Here is an 11,717-nt window from a genome sequence, read left to right on the forward strand (position 1 = left end):
TCTTATGTCCACCATGTTCTACACTTTCCCATATAATTCTATTGTTTTCTGGCTTCCATTGTTGTGGTCAAGAGGTCAGCTCAGGTGAACTGTTGCTGTTTGTAGGTATATGTCGTTGACATCTGGCCACTTTGGGGGTCTTCTCTCTGGCTGGTGTTCTGCAGTTCATGCACTAGTGATACAGTGTGTGGAGATAGGAATATCTTTGTACTACTCCTGCTTGATATTAATTTTACATTCACTATACAAACATTTAATCACCTTGTCCTTGGTAGCTGGATGCTGCAGTCTGTGGCTTCCATTGATTTTTATTACTCTACACTTGTCTGCCCCTATATTTAGTGAATTCTGATTGGCGGTTCATGTCTGTGGCAGTCACTCAGTTCTGAATAATACTCTTAGAGAAATTCTGGGCAAACAATTTCACTCATTTTGTCTAGCTCAACAGAAAGACACACATTTCAGGCTCTGCTTTTCATAACACCCCTGGCTTTCTGGACTAGCAGTTCTTAACTTACAACTAGCCAAAGGATAGCTCCAGATATGTCACCCTGTCCTCCCCCTGCCATTGTCTTAGCAGGAAAGACACTTTTGCAATTATAGAGAATTTATAGGCTTTAAGGAGAGAACAGGAAGGGGAAGTAAGAAGTCAGTATAGAATAAGAAGTGGACACGGGCAGGGATCTCTATGCAAGGAGTACAGCTCTAATAGGGCTGGGAAACAGCTCCAGAATCCTGGCCATCCCTTAAAATGTCCGTTCTCTGGGCAAATTCCCCCAGGCCCTAATAGTCAATCTCCAGATGAATTTTGGAAAATGGGAGCAGGGCTTGGGGCTGCCTGTGGCTGGGTGGGCTGACTTATCCTTAGCAGGGGGGTCTTGAGGGATGGGAGCTCTGTTCTTGAGATCCCCTGAACGGGGCTCTCCCACGTTGCTCCCTGTGACAGGTGCTGCTGATGCTGGTACTGCAGGGAGGTGCCAGGAGTCAGCTTTAGGCCACCTGCCAAGTGTGGTGCAAGAATGTGGCTCCCATGGCCAACACCCAGCCATGGTGGCAATTAGAGGGAATGCCACCTAGGACTTGTAGGACCAGTGGCTGCACCAGGACTTGTAGGATTTTAGACTCACATGGGAGCAGCAGAGAAAGGTTTGTATCATTCACAGATGTCTACCTGGTGCCCAGCACAGGGCCTGCAGAGTCGTGGGGTGAGGGGTGCTGACGTGTCCCCCTTGGCATGAGTCTGTAGTAACTTCAAGACCACCTCTCAGTCCCCAGGCACTTCACAGGTGATGAAATGCCTGCCCACTCGGGCCACCGCCAACTCTAATTCCCTTAGAGAGACCACAGACCCCTTCCACTGCTGACCACCAACTCACCTGTGCCAGGCTTGGGAGTCGGCCAGGATGGCTCAGTCCCTCTGTCCCTGTCAGGGCCTGAGAAGGAGTCCCTGACCCTCTCAAGCCATCAGAGGCTGCCTTGGCCAGCCTAATCCTCACCCGTTTGTGAGGAGGAGAGGGAAGGGGTGTGTGCAGAAGCTGGATATGGGGGAGGACACTTGTGTCCCCAAGCCAGATTCCACACCTCAAGGACAGGGCCTAGACATTCCTAGGATGTGCCCCAGGTTGGCCTACTGGGAGAATTAAAGGCCTTGGTGGGAATCTCCCACCCGCAGCACCAGAGGGCCCACCCTGGACTCCCCACTCTGGGCCCCTGCTGTGTTTTGGGGTTCCCAGGTCCCACCTTTTACTCTTACACAAGCCAAAGCCCCCCAAACATTTGAAAACCCACTCAAAATGTGTGGGAATCTTTTGAAGTGGCTCTGCTGTTGTGTAATCAGTGGAATCAGAGAAATGCTATTGCTTTTCATTTCCACGCCCCTCTACCTTCTAAACTGTGGCCTGGACCAGGGCCAGGGAGCGACTCCAGGTGAATTAAACCCAGTGGAACTTGTTGGCTCGTTTCTGCTTCAAGTCCCGTAGGTCGGATCTTTATAGGTTGAGAATATTTGTTTATACTTTTTTTTTTAAAGAAACTTATATTTAACTTTTCAAATCTTCCTGGAAGCCTCAATGGCCCTTCCATTTAAGTCTTCATTGTGTATTTCCCAAGAGCAGGAGATTTTTTTCGGTGGTTGGGGCTGGCCCTCGAAGTGGAGGACTATTTCACCACAGTTAGACATCCGTCTACGACACTTGTGTTTCAAGTTCAGCCTTGGCTGGGGCTTTTTCTTATAAAACTCACTTGTGTGTTCACTTGCTGAAAGTCTAACTCGAGGTCTGAAAGGATCACTGGGGTAGGGGGGAGCGCAGGCACAGATCTGATCACTTATTCATGGGGAACAGCTCCCTCCTGTTTAGAAATCTGGTTAAAGAATACAAGATTTGGGGTAATGACATCCAGCCGGGAGAAGGGGCTGGTTGCAGATCTGGGTGGGGGCTGAGCCTGGCCACTTATCACACAGTAAGACCCCACAGGCTCCTGGGGTCAGATCAGAAGGACCCAGCAGGCTCCTGCTGGCCAAGGAGGGGACAATTTGACCTTCAAATAGGGACAGCAGCTACAATGGACTGGAATGATCACCTAGGCTGAAATCCATGACGTTCAAATGATACTTAACACACTTTCTTTGGTCACTTTTGGAGGGTGTTTATTGTTTTAAAAGCTGCTTAATAAAGAAATCAAACAAAAGAATGGCACAGAGGCAAGGTGTTTCTAAAATATGTGGGGGCTGGCTGTGAGGCTGGTGGTGGAGTCCTGGCCTAGCATGTGCTAGACCCTGGGTTCCATCCCCAGCACGGAAAAACAAAACGAGAATCCCGTGGACACCTGAGAAGGTATTCAGGGCAGCACGGTGAGTCCTGCTACTCCCCAGAATTCTCTGGGGACCTCAAGAAGCCCCAGGAGACTGTGGGAACTGGTAAGAGAGGCTGCACCCTTGACCACTCCCCAAGAAGGTGCAGCCCATCCCAAAGCCCCAAGTCTGTTCCTCTGCTGGCACCTCCGCCCACTCTGACGCTCGCCCACCCACGCCCTCCCTTCTTTCTTGGAATTCCAGCTCTGCCTGCTGCACAGGTTACTTGACAGATCTGGGCCTCTGTGTCCATCAAAAGGCCAAAGGGATCTGTGGGCTCCCGTCCCACCTGGCTCTCTGTGACAATTCTCATCTGAGAGTCGGGTAATGACTGTTGGCTGTGGCAGCCGGAATCATCTGAAATGGCACAGAGGACAGGAGGGATGTCCTGTGAGAAAGATCCAGAGAAGGGAATGTCCAAACCGGTCTCCTTAGAGGGTGAAAAGTTCACTTCTGGAAGGAAGGCTGGGAGACGAATCGCAGGACGGATGAGTCAGTATTAAGGGGGCACAGACCCTCCCGAGGAGCTGAGGAACACGTTAGCCACCCAGAAAACACACCTGCACACAGACATGATTTTTGCCTCCAAATTTGAGAACTCATACACTCCCGATATCCATACAATTGAAGTCCTGCCACTAATAGGTCAGGTAAGGGTGCTGTCCACTGCCAACGCTGGCTCTCCCCCACCCCCCGCCCCCAGTAATACTGATCAAAACATTAAGTTGGCACCTAATGCTCCCTTCAGTAACTTGGCCTTTTGGAATCTGCCCTGCAAGTGATGCATGTGAACAGACACACCGTGGTCCTTCCATCTTGGAGGCTGCAGGAGAGCAAGGACATGATGACCTCCACAGCCAGCCGATGGGACGGGTTAGCTCGGTTATGTCTACACGGCAGAACACCGGCAGCCTTCAGAAAGCGTAGGCAGGCTCTCTGAATCCCCAACCTGAACACAAGTCCAGGAGTTCTCAAAGGCAGAGGCCAGCATGCCCAGTGCACTAGGATTCATGCAGAAGAAAAGAGCGTGCGTGTGCGCGTGCACGTGTGCATTTGGGTCCATGCACATTGTCTGGGACGCACAGAATATTTCTGGACTGAGACCCAGAAGGAGGAAACCGGGCTGGACGATGGAAGCTCACTAAAGACTTGGAACCGGAAGAGATGCACCTGAGGGAGAAGGGATTTGCCCTCGGGGCAGAGTAGCCGCAGCCACCTGGGTAGCGAGGGGTCCGCGCTGGCCAGGCTGCCGTGGGGAGGGGGGATTATTTCACACCCTGAGAGGGTCCAGAGGACGCTCGCTGGGTGAGGGCCCCAGGGGAGGGCCAGCGGGTGGGAAAGACGCTGCAGTCTCAGACCTGCCCGGCGGGGACTCCAGCTGTGGCGGGGGGGCGTGGCTTCAGGGTGGGACAGAAGCCAGAGCCCCAGGTGGGGACCCGGCAGGTTTTTCTGCATCGCGGGTGGAGGTGTCTCCGCAGGGCGGGTCTCATCGCCACTCCCTCTCCTTCCCTTGGCTGGTAGCAACCGACCCCAGCTCCTAGCTGAGCCTCGGAAACCTCAGGCTGGAGGGAAAAGTCAACTCCAGACAGGTGAGGAGCCCTGCGCGGTGGCGCACGCCTGTAATCCCCGCGGCTCGGGAGGCTGAGGCGGGAGGATCACGAGTTCAAAGCCAGCCTCAGCAACGGCAAGGCGCTAAGCAGCTCAGTGAGACCCTGACTCTAAATAAAATACAAAAAGGGCTGGGGATGTGGCTCAGTGGTCAAGAGCCCCTGGGCTCAATCCCTAGTAACCCCCCCCCCCCAAAAAAAAAGACAGGTGAGCTCCTTGAAGTCAGCAGGCCCCTGGGACCCCTGACCTCCAGGGAGGAAAGGGCTCCACAAGGGAGTGGTCAGCATTGCACACCGAGGGAACCCCAGCTTCCCCAAGGTTCTCTGTGGCTTTGTGGAGTGTCAAGATGAAGGATGTCAGGCATTCAGGTGCAGGCAGATAAGGTGCTGCGTCTATTGTACACCTGCCCTTCTTTTAAAAATCGTGTCCCCATAATGAAATTCCCCATCTTAGCCGTTTTGTAAACGCTCAGTTCAGAGGCATCTTGCTCTGTCCAGCCCCGAGCGCCTCCATTTTGCAAAACAGAAACTCTGTTCCCCTGGATACAAACTCCCTCCCCTCCCCTGGGCACTCAACACCAGCACTCTACTTTCTGCCTCTGCGACTTTGGCTGCTCCAGGCACCCCGCAGAGATGGAATCACACAGACTCTGCCCTTCCATGACTGCTAGATTTCACCCAGCATGATGTCTTCAAGATCGTCCATGTTGGAGCACGTGTCAGAACTTCCTTTTTAAGGCTGAATAATATTCCTTTGTGTGTGTGTGCGTGTGTGTGTGTTTTCCAGATGTTCCCCAACTCACAATGGTGCAACTTACAGATTTTCATATTTGTGAGCAAATTCTGTAGAATTTGCACTTCCAAGTTTGCATCTCGAACTTTTCCTGGGCTAGTGCTGTGTGGTGTGATATTCTCCCTTGATGCCGGGCAGTGGCCTGAACTGTAGCTCCCAGTCAGCCCCAGATCAGAGGAAAAAACTGATACTCTGCAGTGTGCTGGGTGACTGAGTCCGGATGAGGGGCGGTTAGGTGTATCCAGTGTGTTTCCTTCCTTCCTTCCTTCCTTCCTTCCTTCCTTCCTTCCTTCCTTCCTTCCTTCCTTCCTTCCTTCCTTCCTTCCTTCCTTCCTTCCTTCCTTCCTTCCTTCCTTCCTTCCTTCCTTCCTTCCTTCCTTCCTTCCTTCCTTCCTTCCTTCCTTCCTTCCTTCCTTCCTTCCTTCCTTCCTTCCTTCCTTCCTTCCTTCCTTCCTTCCTTCCTTCCTTCCTTCCTTCCTTCCGTACCAGGGGTTGAACCCAGAGGTGTTTAACCACTGAGCCACATTCCCAGCCCTTTTTACTTTTTATTTTGATACAGGGTCTCACCAAGTTGCTTAGGGCCTTGCTAAATTGCTGAGGCTGGCCTCAAACTTGCTATCCTCCTACCTCAGCCTCCCCAGTCACTGTGCCACTCCGCATTGCTCCAGTATATTTTTGACTCCACTATTTCAACTTACAGTGGGGTTTTCAGGGCATGGCCCTGTGGTGAGCCCAGAGGCATCTGCAGAACCTGTGCTTATCCATTCCTCTGCGCACTACTGGCTAGTGTGAACAGTGCTGCTATGAACACAGGTGTGCAAATAGACATACTTTGATGCACACCTTTTAAAAGGGAAAACCAAGATAAGCCCATTGTGGACTGTTCCCATGTCACTGGAGAGTGACAGCTCCTTCCAACAGATGTGCCCCTGCAGTAGCCATGGGGCTGGAGTGGACGCTGGGGAGTTTGCGCTGTCCAATCAAAATGCCCCCCTGACTCTGGGCACTTTAGTGGCCAGAATTATTCTTTAACTGGACTTTAAATTGACTGTATAAATAATGTCAACAGCAACGAGAGTTTTCACTGTGCCACGTCCTCCACAGGCGCAGTCCTGAGACAGACATTATTTTAATAAAGCTGTAAATCACAGAGCACATACCTTGTATACTATACTTTTTACATCTTCCTATCTTACTGGACGGTTTAACTGTTGGCTCTTGTTGGCAGCAGTTCTGTTCTTTAAAGTCCCTGTGGTCACTGGGTTTGCAGAGACTGAACACTTGCTCCAGGGGAAACAGTAACCAGCATCTGGGAGCCTCTGGTCCCACTTTCCTGCCACCTAATTATTCTATAATCTTGTTTCTGGTTAGAGGCACTTTACGTAATATGCCCTGTTGGGTTATAGCACTGAGCACGTGGCCACAGTGCTTAACGTGGACTGAGCGAGTCTTACCATGTGCATTTCTGACATGCCAGCCTGTCCCTTACCTTAGGGACAAGAGAGGCGCTTTGGCACTACACTGGGTGCATCTTAAACAGCAAAATCCCTCCAATGCACAAAACCAAGAACAACGGAGCAGTAAAAGGATGGAGAAGAGGACGTGCATTTGCAGAGTGGGCACTGAGACCAGGGAGGACACTGCCGGGCAGATCTCAGCTGGGAGCGCACAGCCAGCCCTCAGCGTGGCTTGTGGGGAACTCGCTTCTCACGGCTCTGCAGGTCCGTGAATGGCTGTAGAGGCCCAGTCTTAACCTGGCGGTAACAAATACAGTCAGCAAGTGTGTGGCTTCGAAAACAGGCTGCAGGGGTGACAAGGCCCCCTTACTGTCAACGTCCAAGCTACTGTCTCCAGTGATGAGACCTTCACCACGCAGGGTCCACCTGCAGGGTGAGTTGGTGGCCAGTGTTCCTGTGACAGGGGACGGGACAGCCAGCCACTTGTTAAGTCCCCTGGGCTTATTGGTGGCAAGCGTGGGCAGGGAGGGGGCATAGAGGTCTCTTTCCAGCAAGGCTCAGCGCAGCCTCTGGCTGGGGACATTGTGTGACTTAGTCCTGGCCAACAAGATGCCAAGGGAATTCTGCAGGGGACTCCCAGGTAAGGTTACCTGTGCCTAAGGGGACACCAGGCCCATGGTCACCTTTCTTGCCCTGGCCATTGCTGTGTGTGGGTGAAGCCTGGAGCCATGGACTGGGGAGGACAGGCCAGTGGCCAATGGCCGCGGCCCTCTGAAGAATCCGCCCACTGAGCTCCAGACTTCCCGGGACCTCAGTCCATTCTCCTGTGTTAAAGCCGGACTCAGCCAGCAACGGCCCAGCCAGAGGATGCTGAAGACCACCCCGAATGGGAGGTTGCCCACGTCATCCACGCCCCTGGCCCCCTCTGAGGTCACTTCCCTGGTGACCAAGACTCCCAGGCCAAACGCGGACCAGAACCTCACCCTCCAGCCCAGCCGCCTGCCCAGAGAAAGCTGGGGCAGCTCTGGGCCCCCTGGACCTCTGCCAGTGGCCCCCACCCTGGGGCTGCCAACCAGTGTGCAAGACTCATCTGAGGGTCACGACTCATCTATTAGTGGGTCACCAACAAGAGATGAGACCGACCAGAGTGGAAAGTACAGGAGCGTGTTGTCCATGGGAAGGGAAGTGCCGTTTCCTGAGTCTTTTGTGAACACACGCACACACACGCACATACTCACACACAACATACACAAACGCACACGCACACTCACACACAACACACACACACACACACACACACACACACACACGTGTGCGTTACAGGTTGCAATAAAGGGGTATTTCTTTCTGTGGATCGCAGTCCATGTGGGCCCTGACTCCACCCGCCCTGCCCAGCCTGGATGACCCCCTGGGTAAGGGCCCACCCAGGCAGGCCACCACAGTGGCTGCTGCTGCAGAAGCCCCTCCTGGGGACTGGAATTCAGTGCAGGCTCCGGTTCCAAGTGGCAAGCTGAAGGTCAGGCACCCAGCCAGGCGGAGCAGTCCTACCCAAGGGGGCCGGGTGCTCCTGGGCAGGCCCTGATCACCGCAGGCCCCCTGTGGGCACACAGAGACCCAGCGCTGTTCATAGCCCATGATGCAGGTCCTGTCCCTCCTTGGCAGGGGGGAGGAAACTGTCCTGGGACTGCCCCAAAGGCCCCAGGCCAGGACCCCGAGAGGACCCCAAGACAAGCAGCCTTTTATGGAAGTTCCATGCTCCATAATTCGGGCCGGGACACTTCCAAACACTGAGTCACTCTGTCCTGAGTCACGGGGGGGAGAAGTTCCTTTGGCTTCCAGGTTGGCAGGAAATTGCCAGCCCCGTCTGCAGAGGCTCCCTCGAGGGCTAAGTCCTATCCCCGTGGCTCCAGGAACAATAGCCCTGGCCTGAGCTCTGGGGCAATGGATCTTGGAAGGACGAATCACTGAGGCCCAGGAGTGCTCCCAGGCTGGCTGGCCCTGTGCCCAGGAAGCTCGAGGACCTTCCCTGAGTGACCGGCTTCCTCCCTCCTCCTGCGGCTTCCTGCCTCGGCCGCACCCTCCATTCAGCCGCCGGGGCCCAGGTTCACTGACCAAATAGCACAGATTTATAGTGTGACATAAAATAGAATAATAAAAACATTCTTAACTAACCAGAGTCTAAAGGGCTTTTCATTTTTGACTCTTAAAAAAAAAAGAAAAAAAAAAAAAAAACAGAAAACGCTTTGGGGGAATTAAAAAAAACTTCTGTTCTTGTAGGTTTTAGAAAAGTTAGAAATAAAGACCCCCCCCCATGGACAGGACTCCCCACCTCCCCAGGACCCCCTCACACTGATTAACTGCACGCCCCTTCACCTGTCCCTGGGGTCCCAGAGGAGCCCTTCTTCCTCCAGGATCCCACAGACAGTGTGACCCGGACCATGTTTCTGCTCTTCCTTAGGGACCAGCTCCCAAGTCCCAGCCTCACCAGGCCCTGGAGGACCGGACCAGACCAACGTCACCTCGTCACCTCGTCCAGAAGCCACTCCTGACTGCCAAGCCCCACATCCCCCAGTGACCCTCCTTAGGGTGTGTCTCCACTTTCGTTGTCTTTGCTGCGTCCGGCCTGGACTCCTGAGCTCCTAGAGGCAGGACCGCACCCTATCTTGGGGACCCCAGCATCTATCTGGCAGAGAGCCCGGCATAGAACAGGACCAACCCCATGCGCCTGAGAAAGGAGGTGGACGGCAGGCGTGGACACCCCCGCCAGCTGTCAGCAGCCTCACCTTCCTGAGCCAGCTCCGCACAGGGGCACCTTCTGACACCACCGTGGCCCAGCCATGGTCTGAACTTCTGCTAGGAGCCTGGACCGAGGGGGACATGCCCACCACATCCTGCTCCATCATCTCCCAGTTGGAGGCCTGTTCCCTCGAGAGGGCAGATGGGTTTCCCTGGGAGGACTTTCCTACCTCCCTCTTCCCCATCCCTCCCCGTGCCCTTCATCATCCTGGGATACCACCTTGGCCCAGAAATGCACTGTCAGAGAGGGCCACACACAAATAAATACACCCTCGAGGCCCCCGCACCACCAGGGCAGAGAGCACCTGGACTGGGGACCCAGGGACTGTGACCAGGTGGAGGAGAAAGCAGAGCTCAGAGCCACGGTGGGCCGAGGAGGCCCTGAGGTAGGTCAGAAGACACTGCAGCCCCAGACCCAGGTATCTCCTGGGTCCCACAGATCTGCCCGTCCCTGGGGGACATTCTGCAGGGAAAGCCCCTGGGAATGCTGGAAAGAAGCAGCGCCCGTCCAGAGAGCGGACACTCCTCATCCGGGAGCCCCTGGGGCCCAGTGGGTCAGAATGCAGCCCCTCTGGGGAGCACCCCGTTACTTCCTGCAAGCCTGCTGTCTTTTGCCACGGTCCAGGTGGGCTGGCCTTCCTGCGGTGCAGCTGATTGTCTGTCTGCTGAACGGAGAGGGTGGACTGCTCGGGATGGGGTGGACAGTCAGGGCAAGCATAGGCCCGGAAGTGCAGCCCTGGGCGGAGGGGCTGGGGTGGGTGCAGGACTCAAGCCCCCTGTGGGCAGCTCCCCGCACAGCTGGGGCCTCCTCAGGGCTTACGGGGAGGCTGGGGGGAGCCTGGCTGGGAGCAGAGAGGGCCTTCCCACTGCCCTTCCCAGCGCGTCGCTCTCTCTCCAGCAGCAGATCCCTGTGTCCCCTCCCTGGGCTGGCCACTGCCTCATGGCCCACTCCCCAGCGATCCGAACGCAGCCAGGCAAGGCTTCTTAGTGGTTTAAGCACCAGTCACGGTGTCCGTTTTGTTGCCCTAGCTGTGGGTGGACGGTGGCCACTTCATGTGCTCATTACCCTTTCTGCTCTTTGAGCCTCTCAATGGCTCCCAACAATTCCCCATATTGAATCCCTTCTGCGCAAAGCACCTTTCGGTGGGGTCCCTGCCGCACCATGGTCACAGCACCACTGGTCAGTCTGCCTGGCTCCTCACTGTCCCTCCCATCAGGCCCTGTACTCCACAAGGCAGGGCCGGTCTGGGTTGCCAGATGCCCAGTGCTCGGCAGAGAGCAGTGCTCAGTAAATACAGGAGTGTGATATTGGGGGTCGAGGGGACAGCGCCTCTTCCCTGACACCCACACTCAGGCTTGTTCACTCTGGTCCTGGTCTGAACAAGCCAACGTTCCCCTCAATCCAAGCCCCTTCCCCCCTCAGGGGTGTCCTGACCATGCTCTGTCCCTGGAGCCTCTTGGCCGCATGTCTGTCCCCTTCCTTCAGCCCTGCCCTGTCTTGAGGACTCTCAGGGTGTCAGCTGCTCCACTCTGCAATGACAGGGTCCACGGCCCACCTCTCCCCCCCTTAGCTTCTTGTTCTTGTGTCCCCCAGGGGCGGAGCCTGGTGCGTGAGTGGCAGTTCATCTCAGGAGACCCTTGGTGACTTACCGGAGGCATTTGCTGCCCAGAGGCCCACTCTTCCTAATAGAGGTCCTGTGACCAATGACAGTTCAGCCACGGGGACCACCGTTCTGGGGCCCTTACTGGTGAGGCTGACCCTTCCTATAAAACTGTGCAGCTGACTTAGGAGACCACTGTTTCTCTTAATGTCATTCCTCCCATCGTTGAAAGTGAGGCTCCAGAGCATTAAGTGACCTGTCCAGGGTCTCATGGCATCGAAGAAGTGAAGCCAGGCCTGGATCCCCTCAGGAGTGACTCCATTTTACTGACCCCGGATGCACTGGGGGTCTCCCAGTAGGGCTGGGCCTGGTGCAGGGAGCCGGGGTGGCCCAGGGGGCTTCTGAGAGGCTCCCATGGCCTCCGCCCCACCTCGTCCAGGGTCCTCCTGCCCCACGCTCCTCTTGGCCCTGGTAACATCCCTTCCTCTCTGTCCTCCCTTCCCTGTCACCCGCTTCCAGGGGCGTCCTTGGGCACCGTTCTGGTGGGGCTCACAGGTACCCTGGTGCGGAGAGCGCTGGCTCCCACGTCCTGCAGGACAATACCTGTCTCTT

At 55.1% G+C, this 11,717-nt stretch overlaps 1 protein-coding gene and 1 long non-coding RNA gene across 3 annotated transcripts in view; one reads left to right on the top strand and one right to left on the bottom strand.

Annotated features, from left to right (window-relative positions):
• Nphp1 (nephrocystin 1) overlaps positions 1 to 11,717 on the bottom strand; it is a 77,389-nt gene that overhangs the window by 7,036 nt on the left and 58,636 nt on the right. The window lies entirely within an intron of this gene.
• LOC125618826 lies at positions 6,068 to 11,292 on the top strand. The gene is made up of 2 exons (XR_007350214.1): positions 6,068 to 7,141; positions 9,167 to 11,292. It is a non-coding gene; the product is annotated as an uncharacterized LOC125618826 (long non-coding RNA).

The sequence above is a fragment of the Marmota marmota genome, unplaced genomic scaffold (genome assembly GCF_001458135.2).
Source record: "Marmota marmota marmota unplaced genomic scaffold, marMar, whole genome shotgun sequence".
In the NCBI taxonomy this organism is placed as follows: domain Eukaryota; kingdom Metazoa; phylum Chordata; class Mammalia; order Rodentia; family Sciuridae; genus Marmota; species Marmota marmota.